General features: G+C 38.9%; 1 protein-coding gene across 3 annotated transcripts in view; it reads left to right on the forward strand.

The window, feature by feature from the left end:
• C1QTNF4 (C1q and TNF related 4) overlaps positions 1 to 19172 on the forward strand; it is a 51582-nt gene that overhangs the window by 14943 nt on the left and 17467 nt on the right. The gene's annotated exons all lie outside the window — the stretch shown is intronic.

Raw genomic sequence — 19172 nt, forward strand, 5'->3', positions numbered from 1 at the left:
TCAGAAGAAATGGTGTTCTCCTTGGGCATCAAGGATCTATTTTAATAGCTTTTTTCAGTCTAACTAATGATTATCCAGTCTAATTCCTTGCCCCTTAGCACTTTTTCATATTCCTGAAAGCGGCCTTTCTGGAACTGTCCTCACATGACAGCAGTGTCAGCCACTCACACGCAACCAGCTTTAACTGATAGTCATTGTGAAATGACAGAAGATAGTTTCCAAGGCTGATTAACTGATAACTACCACTCAGACAAACAAGCAGAAGGATGCAGTAGGACCTCTGTTGCGTGTATGCAATGTGCTGATGAAAGGACATCTGCTTCCAGAGAAATAGGCTGTATGAATGAGGTGTCTCCTGTGCTAATCAGGTGACTTGTGATCTGCCATGGCCGGTGTGCTAATGGGCTTAATGAAATCACCTAGCAGCATTAGCCGTTTTGCCATAGTTACCTCCTCTGAGAAAGCGCTACAAGTCTTTGGATGAATATTTTAGATATTTATACTGACTACATTCCCTTGCCCACTGATTCAGTTACAAAGAGCTACAATCTAGACACAACTATAGCTGAAGTTTCTTAAGGCTGAGATTAGACTCTCTTGAAGGTTTCTGGCTCCAGCAAAATTACACTTCTGCAAACAGAGAATAAAAAGAGATTTCATTGGTCATCAAGTCTTTGCTATTACACAAAGCCTCATCAAAAAATCCTATGAATAAACTCCTGAAACTCTCTCAAGACTAAAAAAGAGAGAGCTCAGAATTTCTTATTACCTCCTGATTTCCTCTTTTTTTTTTAATTCCCTTTGCCATGAAATGGCATTTCAGACTAAATTTTAAATAATTATTATTAGCTCACTTTTTCTAGCTAGGGGAGTTTCTAAATGAGAAATCTAATAGTGAATTATTTCTAACACCCAAACTTGCAAGGCCATCTCCAAATTAAAATTTGTTAGATGAAATTTTGCTAATTATAAGCTTCCCTTTAAGTACTATTCCTAAAATGTCAGCATTTCAAGTTTTTAATCAGACTATAAGAATTGTAAATTCTGTAAGTGAATGAAATTAATAACAATTCAAGGGCCATTGGTGGAGCTATTAACTAGAGTTTATATGACTGAGAACTGGTCACTACTTTGAAAATCAATTTCAAACCCACCATCGTGATAAAAATGGAATATAACTCAGAAGTTAGCTACTGCTTGGATTCAGTGTATGAAATTCAAACAAGAACAACTTCAAAATGGTCTGTATGTATTAGAATTGCAATAGTGTGTGTGTGTCTGGGCAGATCTGCCTGTATGAGTGCACAGCTGACCTCTAATGACAGGAACATGTTAGATCAGGTCAAGTCTCATAAATTTGCAACTCCTTTACCCAAGAAACTTGAGAACTGAAAGGAAGAAAAAAAAAATCACCAGTTGTGATATTAAAGCAAGTTCTCAGTAACTGTCCTGACATTCCATAGGTAATCTGTTTGCTTTGTGAATTTTAGTTTTTGAATGTCACTAAAGGCCCTCCGTTAAGCATGAACCATGCTTTGCATTTTTACTCTTTCCTCTGCAACAAAGGACCCTAAAATATGAGAGAAGACCCAAGTAAAGCCCTAGGCTTGCTATTATTTTAGCAAAGAAGTTGTTCTGCCAACAGCAAAAATAATGGAGCCCTGTGACCTACAGAATTGTGTCCCCAGATCTTTTTCCTTTCTTTCACTCCCTGAGTACACCTAGATTGGTCCCTAGTTTTCTGCTTGCCTCACTGTCTGAGAGACAGCATAACTTGTTGAGTTAGTAGTTAGCATTTGTGCCGCCTCTGCTCAGGAGCTCCAGGCTGACTCCCTTGCATGCCAACACCTCAGAGATGGTCAAGGGGCTGTCTTTCTCCTCACCACAAAATGATGTTTGTTGCATTAGAAAACCAGATCAAAGAGACCGGAATACTCACTAATTTAGCAGCTTCTACCTGAATTACACCTTAGTGGAATTTGCCGCCTGTGTGCCAAATAGAGAAACCTAACTGGGTACTGTATTGCCTCCTTCCCTGGGAGCAGCCCATGCTGCCTCAAATCAAGGATGTGTTGGTGAGGCAAATTCTTTTTTCTGGCTTTTATAGAACATAACTTTGGAAATGTTATTACATGGACTAGTATTTGCATTAAGCGGGATTTCTCCCTCAAATTCAGCCCAATTATAAAATATAAAGGAAGGGTGCAGATCCATCAGTTCAATAATTATGTTGAAAAACTTCCTTTTCTTGTACAGAACAGTGTGTGTCATCTGGCCACATACTTTGACAAGGAATGTTAATTGAAGAGACATTTCAATATGTGGGAGTGACTGTGACAATTTTGTGTCTGCACAGGGTAGGAAGAAGGCACAGACTATGAATGTTTATGGGAATCTTAGCCTTTTAATTACAATACTATGAAATATTAACATCTGACATGTTTCTCCAATTTCCTTATATGTTTTATTATGACTGGAAGTTTAACCCCAGGATCTCCTCCAGGTAGTGCTGGACAGGTCTCACAGCACGTACTGTAGCTGTGGGAGGGATTTGGATTTTTAAAGTTTGCCCCACAACTCTTCATCCACAGCTTTTCATCCTACAGCATTAACGGATGATTAACACTTACAACATTGGAAAGATGAATTTAAATGTAAGACTCTCCCTCACTATTTAGGAACTTGAATCCAGTGCTCATTTTAGACTTCTGTGTTAAAGAGATGTTACTTAGACTTCATTGCAAGGAAGCAGCATACACGTAGGTGCTAGAACAATAAGCCATTGTATATCAGTGCTCAAGGGTAACTGAACTTTCTTTGAGAGTAGCTGTGAGGAAATTGGAGATCATTTACCCTAAACTGACTTGTGTAAATATACATAGAGTTCTGCAAATATTAAAGATATGAAATATTTTTCCTGAACCAATACTGAAAATGAATTTAGTGATTCAGAGCTGACCTACTTATGAGTGTATGCCATAATTTTCCTTTGATAGAGCTCATATTTGCATAAACCTCTTGCTCAGAACTTTTGATATCTTTCCCTTTTAAACCTTTCCAGTGTTTTATGAATTTTTGTAACTTATCCCACTCCTCAGTCAGTCTCTGATGAGGCTCCTATTCTCCATAGCTTCTCTCAGACTTATAAAGCTACAGCTGTACACCTCCATGGTGATACCAAATTCCTTCACCAAAGGAAGCACTCATATAGAGAATCAGTCAGGGGGCATTGTCCGTATATTTTGTACAGCTTCCTGTTTTATTGCACAAGATTTGATTCCTGCCAGGTTTTCCCCCATGATACTCATTTCTGGTACATATTTGTATGCTTATTTATTAAAGAGAAAATAATTCTTCACATGCAGAGAACTTACCGACATCCTCTTCACTAACCAGCACGAGGGAGCAGGGGCAAAAGTAAAGGAGGAATGGTATTACAGACCCATTTTGCAGATGAAACATAACAGCCTATGATTTAACCAGAAGAACTTTGAAAGCCTGATATAGCAGCAAGAATCAAGTTTTTTTGCCCAGAATAAGTTTATGTAGAGGACTGAGTCATATTTTAAGAGGTTAATAACTTTGACTTCGAAAGTCCTCTTTACCAGAAGCATTGCCTTCAGCTCTATTTTCAACTTTTTTTTTCTTCTCAAAGCAAAAGAAATTACATACCCATTATACATCCCTTTTGCATTTCAGCGTATGCCAGGGGCAAGCATGAAAGTTTCTTTCTGCATCCAATGACTCATAAGGTCGCTTCTTTGACCAGTCAGCCTTTGGCTTAACATGCTTAAGAATCAAGCCAAACAGTAACTTCCTAGTTCTGCACCCAGTTTTTTTCCTCTAACAAGAAGGTATTTCAATTGCCACAGGAGTTCTCCCATAAATGGTTTTGATTTTCCACGCGAGGACGTTAATGGTGCCTCTAGATGTCCACAGTCACCCCCATTACACTTTTTTAAAGAAAAAATGAGAGGCATTTGGTTTTTACATTCTGAAGAGCTACATCACACAAAGGGATCATCAGTCTATTGCCAAAATCTAAAATATGGTCTGGTTCTGACCGTCATGGTTTTGTGACTCATTGGCCAGAGAATGTTATTTGGCTCATTGGCCTGTACATCTGCCAGAAGGATAACAATCTGTTGAAGTTGTTTCCACTTATGGACAGAAAAGGCCAACAGTATTGCTCTGCAAGCATAGCATTGCATATGTTTTGTTGTGTGTTATCAACAAGGTATCAAACACTATGGTGAGCTTAACTAACAAAGTTTTACAAGATCTTTTAGTCAGATCATCTATTGTGGCACTACACATTACATATGTTAGTTTCCTGAAATTTCCACAAGGTAAAAGAGGAAGTTACCTTCAGCAAGAATCTGAAGTTCTGTTCCTTGAAGCACACATGAAATGCAGCTCTGCAATATCTGAGAAAGAAATGGATGAATCCATTCACTAAGTCTCTTTCTTTGTTTTCAATTCCTACTCTTCTTAGTTTGGGGATTGCTCTCAGGATTGGAAGCTGTTAGTTTTGGAAAACAGTGAAGGACAAAGAGGTGGAGTGTTTTTTCTTGCTCCCTCTCGTGCTATTTTTCACTTTCTTGATTCATGATATGTGATGCTGTACCACTGATGAGATGGACTTTTCTATTAAATGGAATGAGAAAAACAACCAAAAACAGCAGCTGTAAGTAATACCTCTTTTTCCAACTGAGGCTTACATTTCACTGAATTGGATATTGAGTCAGAATCCTAACAGATTGTGCAAATCCCACCAGAAGTCCATTTGCACCTTTGGCAAAAGATGCCTTTGAAAATTGTTTCTTAAAGGACATGACTCTTAGAAAGTGGGATAAAAGGGGTGGGGGAGAGTTTGCAAGAAAGAAATAGAAGGATGCAATGTGGGTTCTCAGTGTTATTCTTTATCCTTTATTAAACTTCATTTTGAAACCAAAGTGAAAATTGGCAAAGCTTCCAGGAAAATTTAGCAAAGAAACAGCTTGCAGTAATCTAGCAACAAGGGTTACTATGGCAATAGCAGTACACTGTGAGATTTAGTAGATATAATTTTCCATGATTCACAGTATATTTTTAGCTATTTTTCTTTTTGTTCTGTCATGCAAATTGCTTTTCTAAAGAAAAGGAAGGGCAGAATAGCTAAATCTTGCCCTCAGAAAAGATAGAGAGGCATCAGTTTGTGCTTAAGGGAAGTCTTTGTGCTCTAGCTTCAATTGATCAAGTCTCCTAAAGAAATCTTGAGTCTCTCCTCCCCTTTCATCTTGTCTTGAGCCTTTAACACCACTGCTTGTTCCTTGCTTCTAGAAATCCTTCCATCCTTTGTTCCCCTTAATTTCCTTCTCTAATTCACCCTCACATGCCCCTGTTTCACAATCCGAACCCTAGAAATAATTTTTCTCCTTTCCTTCTTTTCCAGCTATTATCCAACATAATTCTTTTCCATACCACAGTCTCTTTTGTTTGAGGCATGGTTTCAGCTCAGACATTCAAAAATCTAACACCTGTCTCCTGACCTCCCTCCCTCTGTGCAGTCCTCTCTTTGCTCTCTCTGTGGCTTGCTCATAGCCTGAGCTGATAAAGATTTTAATGTTCCTCTATTCTCAATCACACTAATTCTATCACTCTCCTAACCACTGAGATATACAGTCCAAACATCATGATTTCTATATGGGCTCTGATGTGCAAGCTGTTAACCTCTGTTTACCCTCACAGTATCTCAAAGATCTACCCTTCAATTCTTTGACCAAATGCCATACCTTGTCATTTGGGTCTTTTTCTTCCATCACAACTAGATTCTCTGCTCCTGGGCTACACGTGCTCAGAGTCATTCAAAATGCTGATTGCTTCATTTTTTTAAATGTTATTATTGTTATGTTTTATTTATTTTTTATTTGCTTTCTCAACTGCTAATCTCTTCCTCCTCTGCTATGTCAGGTTCTACTTCTGTTCCTCAACTGCATGAACTAAAATGTTAGCTAAGTGCCCTTCTTCTGTATTGGTGCTTTTGATTGTCCCCTTCATTTTACCACTGTCTCCAATTTCTGTTATTGTATTCCAGAACTGTACAAGTGTATCTGTGCAGTGTCACATTGGCCTTCATATATGATAGATGGCTCATGGAAAAAGTGAAAAAAATCTCCTTTTATTTCCCATTTGTAATTCACCTCTGCTTCTTTATATGAAACAGTGGCATCTTATTACTGGTTAAGCAACCAGAAAACTGCACAGAATCACAAGCAATCATCAGAACATGCTTGTGTTATTATTCTTTGACCATCCTTACTCTTCTCTAACCACCATTTGTTTGTTGAATTCACTGCAGTATTATCACTAATTGGGCTCTCAGTGTCTGCCTGCTATACCCTTATGTACACAGCTTAAAAGAAATGGGGCTCTGTGAAGCCTCTCTAAAATTTGGAAGGAAGGCATAAATGGAAGGAGTGGCAAAAACGCTGAAAAGAAGCAGTTCTTTAAGTCAGTCAGGGCTGAGGGAGCTAACAAGGATCTCTGAAAGACTTCATAAAGGACCAGAACTTGAATACCCACCGTTCACAGCTCCTACTGGTTTTAGTATTAGCTGCAAATATCAGCATACATAAATGCAAATAAACACATACAAAATAAGAAATAAATGCTAAAACCTTAAAGTTAAAAAAATACAGAAAGGTCATTTTATGAAAGCATAATATAATTCTGTAGTCAATCTTCCTGCTACAAGATACAAGAAAAAGCTGACTGTTTATGTGTATTCGTAAGCATTTAGACACAGCTGATCAGTAGCTGGGGCTGTGGTGCAGTGTTACATAATGCAAGTTTATGACTTTGTAAGGTGTCATTTTCCCTTCCAGCATTTCTGGATTAGTTTGTTGATTTTTTGTCTTATATTCAGAAAGTAAAGTGTTTCAAAGAAATACTTTGTACATTTTTTACACTCTGTAGAGCATATTAAATGCATTAATGGTATAAATATAACAATATGATTTTTTTTTCTGTCACAGAGGACGCTAGACAAAGATGTCCTAATCCTTTCTGTGATAACACTCCTTTGCTTCTCAGATAAAGCGTTTCTCCTCTGAACCATCATGAGGGATGGCAGTATCCCTCAGGATAGTTGATGGATGCAAAACCCAAAGAATGAGATTTCCTCTCACGAGAATCAGCAGTACAGGGGCTCCATCATCTTCTCTGTAGTGCCATCAGTCCCTCTCGTTGCAGCAGGCTTAGCTGGGCAGAGGCTCTGCTGTGCTCCGGAGCAGCAGGTGGCACTGAGATGGGAGCTCTCATCAAGTTCCCAGCGTGACTGCCAACATCCATTACAGCTAAGAGTCTCAAGACTTCTAGTTCCCACCGGGTCATGTGTTTTTCCGACACTGCCTGATCTCCTTTGTCCTCTTTGGTGGCTGGGAGCGCTGCTTTCTGACTGTAAATTGTTTCCCTGGGTTTCTTCTTAAAGGTACTCAAAGGCCTTTGGTTATTATTGCAGGAGTTTACTAATAATCATTAATGATATTGCTATTGTTCTACATCTAAAGCAATTAAATATCTGTTAGTAAACGTTATATTTGTAATTAAATGCCCATATTATAATTTCAGAAATGTCTCCTGTGGCCACAGCTATTGCTATTGCAGCTATTGCAGCATTTTCTGCTACTAGAAACTAGGATTTCTTAGGTAGAAATCTCTTTTAAACTCCATTTTTTATCAGAGATGCATCAGCATTCCCAAAAAGAAAGCAAATATAACATGTTTTTTTTTTAAAAAGTGTTTGAAATCTTCAGCATGTTCTGAATGGCTTACTAAATACAGTGTTGCTAAATGTTGTAATCAGTATTGCCGTTTCCAAAATGTATTCCCTGCACTGTCCAGTAGATGATGCTAATGCATTACAAACTACTCTGTGTTTAAGTTTAGTCCAAGGAAAGCTGGGTGTCTCAAATGTATATTATTGTCACATCTGAATCACTCTCTTTGATTCTTGTATTTTCTAGTATGTGCAATTTGGAGTTTCAGAACATGTTGTTTTTCTGATGCAGTTTTGTTACTAAAGGTTGCTTCTTTCATGTACCTACATATCAATCTTTCATAACTCTCTGACATTCCAGTCAGTCTGACATAAGTTTGACCAGTTTCAGAAGTCCCTTGGGTATGTTTGCCATCTATTTACTCATAATTTGTGATGTATGGCATGAGGCTTTGTGCTTTGTCAACATCTGTTACTGTTTCCAGTCTGCAGAATGTGAAGCTAAATCCTTGCACTAAAAGGACAAAAGCAAAAAGGTGAAATGAGTTTCTATGGATGTTCCAGGATACTCAGCTTTTCTAATCTCTTTCCCTAGCAGGAGCATACTTTAATTATGGACTTAAGGAGGAAGCTTTATAATTCTCCTTTGCAATCAATTCTGATTTTCTTATACTGAGAGACTTGCTGCTAATTTCACAAGAAGCTTCCTTCATGATCCTGAAATTACTTGCAGAATGAGTATGCTTCCAATCATATTTATCAGAGACCAAGATTTTTCAGAGAGTCACTCTCTGTATGGCATTTATAGACATTGTTTATATTTTGCTGCTGAAAAAAAAAAAAAAAAGCAAATAAAAAACAGGTTTGCCAAGGTGAATGCAGAAAAAAATTGAGCTCTTTCTGCCTGCTTCAGTCTCAACCTCATCCTCTGAAGTGGTGGAATCCTAACCAGCCCCCTCCAGAAGCTAGGTAGCTAGTTAGTATTCCTCCTAAACTAGCAGACTAACACTTGTGGTCCTTTCAGCTGTTGGATCCTGTTGTAGCTGTTACCTGCTTGCTGAACAGACTCACCACCAGAAGGAGACAAGACAAGAGAAACAAATCCCATCTTCTGAGGAGGAAAAAAAGAGTACACAAGAGGGAACTGAGCTACCATGCTTTGCTCTTTATTTCTTTCTCTGCCTTTTTTTATAAAACTTTGCTCCCTTGGAAAAAGTATGAGCACCTGAGAAGATGGAGAAAGAACTTTCTTATTTCTTGCAGCAGGCAGGTCTGATGTCTGTCCTTCCTAGACCGTGAGGCTGAGGCTAACTAGACCATTTGACTTTTCTTACACCTTTTCCCCCAGGAAGGATGAATTATATGAGAAAGTTCAAGCTTCTCAAGTCGCTCTTCAGCAGCTCAAGGACAGGCAAAAACCATTACTGGCAATTGCACTGCAAGAGTTGGCAGCACAGATGAGATCTAAGAGTAGGCCACCCAACCAGCAGCTAGGTTTAGGAAATGCATGATTCAAAGTGTAGGTGTTAGAGCTCATGTGCCTTAATCTAACACCTGGGCAAAAAATTCCAGAACATATGAGTAAACCAGGAATAAACACTTCAGCAGAAGCATATCTAATTGTGTACACAGGCAGATTTGCATGGTTAGTTGTTGTGCAGTCATTCAAGCAAAGAAAGAAAGAATGGGCAAATTGTTTGAATAGAGAACACAAAGCAGTCATCCTTTTCTATTTCCCTGGCATCAATCAGCAACAAATACGCCTTTGTCACCATGTTCAAGGAGAAGGAGATAGTGAGACACAGAAAGAGAAAGCATAATGCTACAGTCTACAGTACATCCTAGCTCTTGGATTGGAACCCTCTGCCTGGCCAATGGTCTGCCTCAGACCTGGTTTTGTGATGAGTGAGTCCCTTTGGATGTAAGCTTCGTACAAGTGTATCAGAAGACACTGTGTTAAAGTGTTAGAGAGAAATCGTTTGAGTACAAAATAATAATACGCATTGGTAGATACTGATTTGTCTCTAACTATCCAAGTAAGGTTCTAACATGGAAAATGGCCAAATCAGCAGCCCAATTAAAAATATCTGCTTTTTTCCATAAAGTCCTGTTATATCAAGGTCTGGAGGGCAAAGCAGAAGTACCTAGATTGCTCTGCACAGTAATTGTCTCTGTGAAGAAATAAAAGGCAAAAAATGTTTATAGAAATTTAAAAGAAAGGGCAATGATTGAGAAAACATAGACTTTAGAGAGAGATTGCTTTCAGCCCTGGCAGGCAAAAGAGCTATCGAACAGGAGAAAGAAGTACTGAAGAACTGGATCTGTTTTGTTCTGTCTTAAACTTTGATGTGCCCTGGAGAGGGGCAGACTTTTTATGTAATTGACAGGAATTTTAACACGCTAGTACAGCTGGATGATGAGAAAGAAGCTGCTGGTCGCTGTAGCTTAACTTGATAGAATTTGTCAGGAATGGCTTTGCTTGCTGTGATGAGTAAGCAGTGGAGACATTTCATTGCTACTGTGACGGCTGTTTTTAATTCACTGTAGACATTTGGGTTAGGAAGCTGAGCTTTATGGGCCATTGTATTTAAGTAATTTGAGACAATAGTTTGGGCTATTTTAGGGGAAGCTGGGTTTCCATTATGTTGGTAATCAGGAAGAAAGGTTTAAGTCAGCTTTAGTTGGACTAATTTGCTTAGTTTTGCCTTTGAGTTTCATTGTATACACTGAGATTGGTATTTTTGAGTTACAGATTCACCTCAAAATGGTTTTAGGTTATACGAGCACGGATTTGGGTCTGGAACACCTTTATATGCAATAAAGATACAATCAAAGAAGATAAGTAGTGGTAAATGCAATTAATTTCTGGAAGGTTAACAGTGGCACAGACATTCAAGAGATGTCATCTAGAATGGCCATAACGGAAAAAACATTTCTCTCAAGGTATGACTAATTTATTTCAGAGAAACTGAATTTTTGCTGAGAAAAAGTTTTTTTTCTTTATGTGCTGAAGGAATACTGAATTCTTTATTGTAGCAAGGTGTGCGCCCTGAAAGTACACACAGTATAATTTCTACCATTTCTTTGTATGTGATCTCTACAAGTATAAGTTGCTTAGAAAATTGTATAGCTAACAATCCGAGACTGCATGATTCACATGTGAGATTTCAGTGGGTTGGAGCATACTGGGTAAGGAAAGAAACATTTAAATATGAAGGGCTAGAATTTTTAGAACTGTGAATGTTCTAAACATCTTAGTACAAGTAAAATACAATTTCTAACAGTGCTAGAAACTGCCAAATAGAAGAAATCTGATCAAATTCCTTTTCCTATGGAGAATAAAATTCAAAACATTGTTCTCCTTTTGTGGGTAGGGGGAAGGGGCAGGGGCAGAACTGCAAAGAAAGTAGGTCATGATGACAGCTTCTGTCCAGTTAGGTAGGATATTTGGAAGAAAATGGAATACAGTTTGTACTTCAGTATTTTTGCTTCAATGAGCAACAAGAAAAGAAAGTTATTCATAAATTATAATGAATGGAATGTGTGTTAAGTTCATCCTATGCTTTCAATTAGAGATCTGAAAATCAGGAAAGTATTTTGATTCAAATTCTGAAGCTCTTTGTTCGAAGACAAAGGAACTGGCACATACAAAAGACTGAAGTACTTTCTTCTGCCTCTTGAGTTAAGTAAGTAGAACTTATCACAGATAGCCGTTGTATATAAAAATTGGCAGCATTAGTTAATGGAAAAACAGCAAAAAAAAAAACAGGGGCATAGGAGCAGTTCATAAAAGTTCTAACAAGACTTTAAAGATTTTTGAAGGAAAATTTCTTTTTGAGTGATAAAACTGACTTGGAGCCAACTTTCATAGCACCCAAGTCTCAAGAATGAAAGAGGAGGTGGTTCCCAGATGCAGGAGATGTCTTCGAGCAATATGCTGTTTGTTTTTTTCATGGCAAAGGTGCAGCTGGGGAAAACACTGAGTAACAGCAGATGCAGTAAGAGAGGGTTTCCTTCAACATGTGAGACGGATTTGGCAACACGGGACTTCTTTAATCTCTTTTTTTCTTTCAAAGTTTGCAGGGCAGTCTTGAGTATGGCCAAGCTGTGTATACAGCTTCATGATATAATGCTTACAAAAAGCAATGCAATACAAATTCACAGTACCAGTTTTTTTCAGCTGACAATAATCTCTAGCAGTTATATGGCATGTGTCTATTAGCTCAATGTAGTTATAACTATAGACGTATTTTTAATACACTCATACTTTGCAAACATGATTTTGAAGAAAGATAATACATGATTAGTTTTTCTTCAAAGTGTTTTGTCAAGATGCGTAGAATTGTTTTACTGAAGCTATTTTTCAGTTTCAGTGAAACAATGTATCACAAAATCTTGCTGTTGGGAAAAAAAAAGTGTGCACTTTAAATGAGTGTTATGTGTATGTAAATTTTCAAATAAAAAATGAGGATAAAAAATATTCAAAGATAGCACCACTGTGACTTCAAAGCATTCTTGTGGGGTTGACGGGGGGCATAGGAAATGAAGACCAAACAGAAAACCAGGTTAACAGCAGAGAGTAGAGACAAGAGGAGCCGAACTAAAATTCTTACTGCCGTTTACCTTGAATTTCCAAACTTCAGAGTTTCGGTTTTCAGTTTTTCATTTGTCAGTATTTTTCTATGGGGCCTAATCTTTAGTAATATGCACGGCACCAAGAAACATGTGCATAGACTACATTGTTCTGTAATATTTCAGGCTTTCACAAAGGTTTCTCTGGCTTATCTGGAGAAATCTGTGGACCCCTGTTGCAATTGCCAAGTGAGTCAAAAACTAAACAGAAATAAAAATAGAAATAAAAATAAAGAAACAGAATCAGAGATCAACTGTCTTTATTTCACTTGTATTGCAATCTTCAGATTTGCACCAAAGATTTCACTGAATGTGACAAGTTTTGAAAGAAATCCTCTGGCTAAAGTGGAAAATAAGTCTTCAAAGTCCTGTACCCATACACTCCTAAATTTCTCTGGTGATGGCAATTATACCTCCCTTTTATTCCTGGGTCTGTAATGTCCATAAAATAATGCAGTTAAGGATAATGCTGTCCTGTCTTCACTCTGTCCTTTTCGGGAACACACATGCATTGAGATGCCTGGACTTTGTTATGGTGATATGGGGTTCAGTCAAAGCTAACTTCAAAAGAGAAGGGAAGGAAGAGTCTGCTATTTCACAGCAAATATAGTAAAAATATATATATAAAAAATACAAATATATAGTAAAGAAACAATTGCTCAGGAAACGAGACTTTATAGCTGTGTTCTGTTGAGTGGGCAGGGTAGTATAGAAGGGTAATTTATTGCAGACACTTCTGTTGTGTCATTATTCACCCAAAATAATGTGACCTTACACGCTTGCAGACTGGTAGCTTATTTCCATAGATATAATTAAGTGCTAAACTGAGAACTGTAGAAGTGAAAAGGGCTACCCTGAAAAGCTGTAGTGTATATGCATGGTGATCATCGGCTTGGGATTTCAGATTTAGAGGAGTTTTGCAGCCATATACGATTGCTGAAAATGCTACCTAAGCATAGCCAGAAGGCTTATTTAAGCCTAAAATGATATTTGCAGGAGGCTGTGTGTGTTTGAGGCTGTGAGCTGACAAACATTTCTTCTAATGACAGTTCTGCCTCAGGCTGTCCTTGCCCATGCCCCATTTCTGACACATGCTGGGCCAACAGTTTGTGAAACTGCACAATGAGCAGAAGTAGGGAACTTTTCCAGGTGATGAATCACCTTCTTTTTTACCTTTGACTATTTTTCAGACAAATCTTTTTCCTAATGCAAGTTATTATGTAACAGCTTGAATACTCTCCCTGAAACATTTGAGAACCTACTTGAGAGACAAGAAATTGCAAGAGTTAGAGGTTACTTCTTCAAGGGGCACTGCTTATCTTTGCTCAGCTATATTTACAGGGGTTCAGAAATTCCCAGGTGCATAGTTATCAGGAAAAAGAGCTTGGCAGGATGTTTGTTTTATTCTTTCAACTTATGAGGAAAGATTCTGAATCCTAAGGATATTTAAGGGAGAGTTGATAGTAAGAAAAATTTGTTAACTTGAAAAAGTTTTGTAAAATGTGAACAGTCAAATCTTAAACCCACATAGATGTGAGCAATATGAGATTTCTGATAATATGCAGATTGTCAAATAAAAATATTGAAGAACTGAGTAACTGAAAGGTTGATCAATCCTGCAAAGATTTCTTTCAGTGCCTTTGACTCACTTTCTATTCCACTACCTTTGAGTGAGTATGAAGAGCTTAATACCCAGATTTTCAGGTAAACAGATTTGAAATGTAATTTTAGTTATTGCGGGAAAATGCCCAAGAAATTCAGAAGTTAATTCAAGAACCTTGTAGGAAAGTCATAAGTACATCTAATTAAGTATGCACTGAGGACAGGATAGTTTAAATATGGTTTTATAGCATGCATGAAATATAGAACTATATTATTTTCATTTGGACAGGAAAGATTATTTTGTAGAAAGATCTGTAAGTTCTTAATAATTTCAGGCAAGTTTTAGTAATGCTAAAAAAAAAATCTGAACTTATCCATCACTGGATAGAGTTTTAGTTAATAATTTATGCATTAAGGAAGTAATTGCATCTCTGCTATACAATTATCATTCACTAATTGTGGGATTTTGATTGGACTTTTGCATGGATGCAGGAATAGTGGTATCGATAATCTTTCTTATCTGTATATGCTAACTGATCCTCATCTTTAGAAATTGGAACTGGGGCTTTATCATAGATTATAAGCATTCAAGACTTGATTATGTTATTCACATATATCCTAGTGATATGTGAAAGGGTTAAACCTTCCAGAACAGTTGTAAGGAAAAGAGACAAAGACTGAAGGAGAAAGAAGCAAGAAAATAGAAGGTGTTGTTTTCTTTTTTTAGTTTTTGGGTAGGATTTAGTTGCTAGGAAAACTGTTTTAAAGCAATTGGTTGGTTGGTTGTTTTCTAGCTGAGTTAGATAGATTTGACTGTGAAATCCATTAACCCAAGGTCTTTGTATGCGTCTGCAGGTGTCCCAGTGGAATTGAGAGCTGTACATCTCTCTGATGTCTGTTAACTACTTCAAATACAGGGGAAAACACTTGGTTTCTTTCGGGAGAATTTTTGACATTCTCTTCCCCTTTGGTCATAGGGAAATGCTTGGTAGAATTTTAAATTTCATGAAATTATAACCTCAGTTTTTTTCCTACTTAGGTTATGTGAGCCTTCAGTATTCCAGTCATGAGAATTGTCCTGACACTTAAGTCTTGCCAGTTATATCACATTTCTTTTTAAAGTGGAAAACTGTCATTTTTTATCCTGGTTCCTCAGACTCTAGCATTAGAAGATGAACAAGCAAAATATTTCTCCTCCTAAAATTCTTTTGACAGCTTATGTGTGCCATACACTGAGTTCAGACAATATTTTTTCTATCTTCTTCTTCTGTTGTCAACGTTGCACCCTTCTGGCTGCTTTTCTAGTGAATAAGATGAGCATTCATGTCTGTCAAGTGGAGTAAAATTGCAGCGTGCTGCCCTGTTATCACTGTGCTGTTGGCTTCCTCTGCCCTTTTTTGTCATGGAGTCATCAGCAGCTATTGCTCACCTCCTTCCAAGAACTCCTGTTAGGTATCTCCTAAAATTTTCTGTTCCATTTTGCCAGACAAGTTCCTCACCAGGTGACTTGCTGAGTGCTTAACACCATTTCATAAATTGAGTGTTTTCCATTTATCTTTTCCCCTTGTGTCTTAAGTTCCCAGTCTGCTACAAAGGTTTCTGCTTTCTTGTGTCTTCTGACTGTTGAGCCTTTTCCCTGTGATCCCTGCCAGTGGTTCCTGAATTATAGCATTTAAAGAATATTAATTTGCCCCTACAGTATCCATGATTACACTTCAATTCCAAGAATATATTTCCCACTGCATTTCTGCTGGCTTGTACCACGTGCACCTCTTTCAATTAGCAAAAAAGGAACACAGCATGTCTAGTACTGGTCACAGTTGCTGTTCCCTCATCATTCATGCATATGGCAGAGAACAACTTTTTTGCAAAAGGAATTGCACTTTCTTCTGACCTACATTTCTAGGTGGACGTACTCCAGATTTCAACAAAATGATATACCCAGAATCTCTCTCCTCTTAACTTTCTGCCCTTACAATACAGACTCCAGACATCTGATATGATCAGTGACTCCAAGGCTCAAGCTTTACATTCTTCTAAAGTAAAAAATATGCAGATGACCCTTAAGTAGACCACAGAATCACCAGGCCCCGGACCATGAAAAGAAACAAACCAAGCAAAGGCTCATCAAATCCCATCGTTTCCAAGAACAGGATTTGCAAGTGGGCTCTCAAAAAAATCCTGTTATCTATTTACTCAGTATAGTCATTAATGGTATCCTTTGTTTGCTGTTGAGAGACTTCATTGTAAGTCAAGAGATACCATCTGCTAATACCTGATCATTCATTTTCCAGGTTAATGATAAATATACACTCCACCAGAAGCCTAATAAAGAATTGCAAGGGTTATCACTGTTAACTGTTGCAACATCAAAAAATTGACCGCATAGGTTTATTTCTGTTAGCCTTACAATCATCCCCTATAATCTACTTTACCTATTAGCAAGTCTCTATATATTCTTAGGACTTTTCTTTTTAATCCTTAGGCTTATTTGAATCATAACTTGCTCTGACATTTCTCATCTTGAAAACAATATTATTAGTGGCTGTAAACTCAGTTTGGAAATTTAGAGATGATTTCTTCAAATTATTCCTCCTTAATTTACTGTTTTCCTAATTGGAGGTCATATCAAGTTACTTTTCAAACAGACAAAATTTTACAAGTTGGGGATGTGTATCAGATACCAAATATTCACAAGTCAATTGTCTTTCCAATACTTAGAAAATTAAGTATCCATTGTTATTTACAGCAGAGCAAGGCTGCTTCTGTAGAGAACAGAAACTCTAGCATGAATGAAGCATGAAGTGCAATGCCTCAGTGTATGAAGACACCACAAGAAACAATATAGTTCAGGAATTAAAAATATGGCACATGCTGATTACTGAGGGCATGATCAAGATCAATAAAAATGATAATAAGAAGTATGCATACATCAGGACCAGAAAGCCTGCACTCCAGCTGAGGCCACACCAAGATGACTTTGCAGCAGAAAACCTGGATTCTGCTAACAGATTGTCACACAAGCTATTCCTGATATCTCAACAGAAAGGCAGCAATAAACACTAACAAAATGAGAAAACAAAGACAATGGGAAACAGACTTGACTAAGAATTATGGAAGATGAAGAAAGCTAAACTGAAAAAAACACTCCTAAGACTGCCATTCAGTAATGCCATGAGAATTTTCACAACACTAACACAAAAAAAGGCATCACAGTACTCCCGTGGGGCTTCAAGGGATATATCCCTGTCTGGAGGACTTCCATCTGCAGTGAAGGTTACAGTGTGAGATGCCACTGGAAGATCTAGCACTTTTCCTTCTTCTCTTCTCCATTCTTGCCTCCCAAAACCTTCTTCTGCCTCCTTCCTAGGGACTCACAGCTAAGGCAGCTCTGCTCTGTTTCAACACTTTTCCAGAGAAAAGGAGTAAATCCACTGGTTGCTACTGAGTAGAATCACAGCCCATTTCTCACCCCTCTGCCTCCCCTCAGCTGAGGCAGAGAAGGCGTGAAGCCAGTATTGCCCCAGTGAGAAGAAAAATCTGCTGGAGGCAGAAGAACAGCCAGCAGAAGCAGAGCAGAAGGGAAACTCCCGGATTGCACAGGACAATGCCTAACTTAGAATACTGTAGTATCTTGGTACTCAATCATTTTGACCACACTGGCAACATATATATTTAGAATAACATTACTATCATACTGTTGATAAATTACTCATCATGGCTATCATTGCTAGGTGATTAAAGGAATGCATTTGTCTGGGCTGTGTTCAAGATGAGCATTTTCATCTCCTGGAAGTCAGTGGTCCATTCATTCTTCCAGGAGCAGTAAATTAGATGTTGAGTAATCTGCCCTATGAAACGTGTAAAGAAGCTGTTAAGAGAGCACAAAATATGTTTAGCCAGCAGTACCAGCTGGATGTGAGCCCGTGCAAGATACTTTGTTCAGCTGTCAGCTGCTAGCAGAACCACATGAGGGTTAGTATGTAACTCTCATTCCTCATCCTGCTTTTCTTCCCCTTTGCTTTCCTGTATAGGGAAGGAGAAGGAGAAGGATGTAACAGAGGGGCAGAAGATGTGCAGGATATGGATATGTGCAGTGGCATGTATGTAATGTTGTTCATATTGCTTTAGATCTGTTACTGGGGAAAAGACACCATAAATAGCATGAAATGACATTCTGGTCATCTCACCTGCTGGTCCTCTTTATCTGAGGAAAGCTATTCCTTTGTTGTTTGTTTGTTTGTATTCTGGCACTGTGAATGGCAGGGATCGGCCTTGTTCCTGGTACCTTGGTGCAGGTGAGTTGTGACACCAAGTGAAGGAAGGAGTGGGGTGGAAATAGGTGTTGTGAGAAAGGTCCTCGTGCTACAACAGGTGAAGGTGGTCCTGGAGCAACAGAGGCTGTAGTATTTCCTAGGAGCAGCATCACCAGCTGCTTCAGGCACGCTTCAGGATGAGCACACTGACATCCCTATCTCTCCAAACGCAGGGTACAGCAGAGGGAAAGAATCCTGGTATTGGAGAGTCAGAACTTTTTTTAAGTGTTCCAGTCTTCACATGTTCTTTCTGAAAGTCAACGTAAGATGGTTTTACTGGACTAACAGTAAACGTGCTTTACAAACCCCCAAATTTGCTCTTCAGGGTAGAGCAGCAGTGGGAAAAGCCTGCTATTTCGCCGTCAGCAAAAATCAATGCAGACCTCCGAAAGAACAAGCAGCAGACTCGTTGTTATGTGATGACCTAAGCAAGGCAAGCTTTCTAGGGATAGATAAGTGCTTTTGTTGAACCAAATAATGCAGCTGCTCCATAGACAAGCATTTGGATCCAAAAATCTTCAGAGCAGGAGATCGGACAAGGGCATGATCTCACCAAAAGCCGCTCGCTTCCCCCATTTCGTCGCACGACCGTTGTCACCTCTCCATCAGACACCCACCCGAGCGCGGTGCTTCCTTCTCTCCCGCCGAGGTGCGCGGCCAGCACACACCCCCGACCCGCTTCCCAGCGCCTGTTCTCCGAGAAGGCAGCGGGGATCCCGGCCCGTCCCTCAGGGCGCCGCACCGCCTCGCCTCCCCTTCGTGCCGCGCTCTCCCTCCTCCCCCGCCCCGGGGCCCGCGGGCTGCGCCGCCTCCCGAGGCCGATCCGCCGCTGCGGTGACGACCGCTCCGCGCCCCTCGCCCCG

This window comes from Numida meleagris, chromosome 6 (assembly GCF_002078875.1).
Source record: "Numida meleagris isolate 19003 breed g44 Domestic line chromosome 6, NumMel1.0, whole genome shotgun sequence".
In the NCBI taxonomy this organism is placed as follows: Eukaryota; Metazoa; Chordata; class Aves; order Galliformes; family Numididae; genus Numida; species Numida meleagris.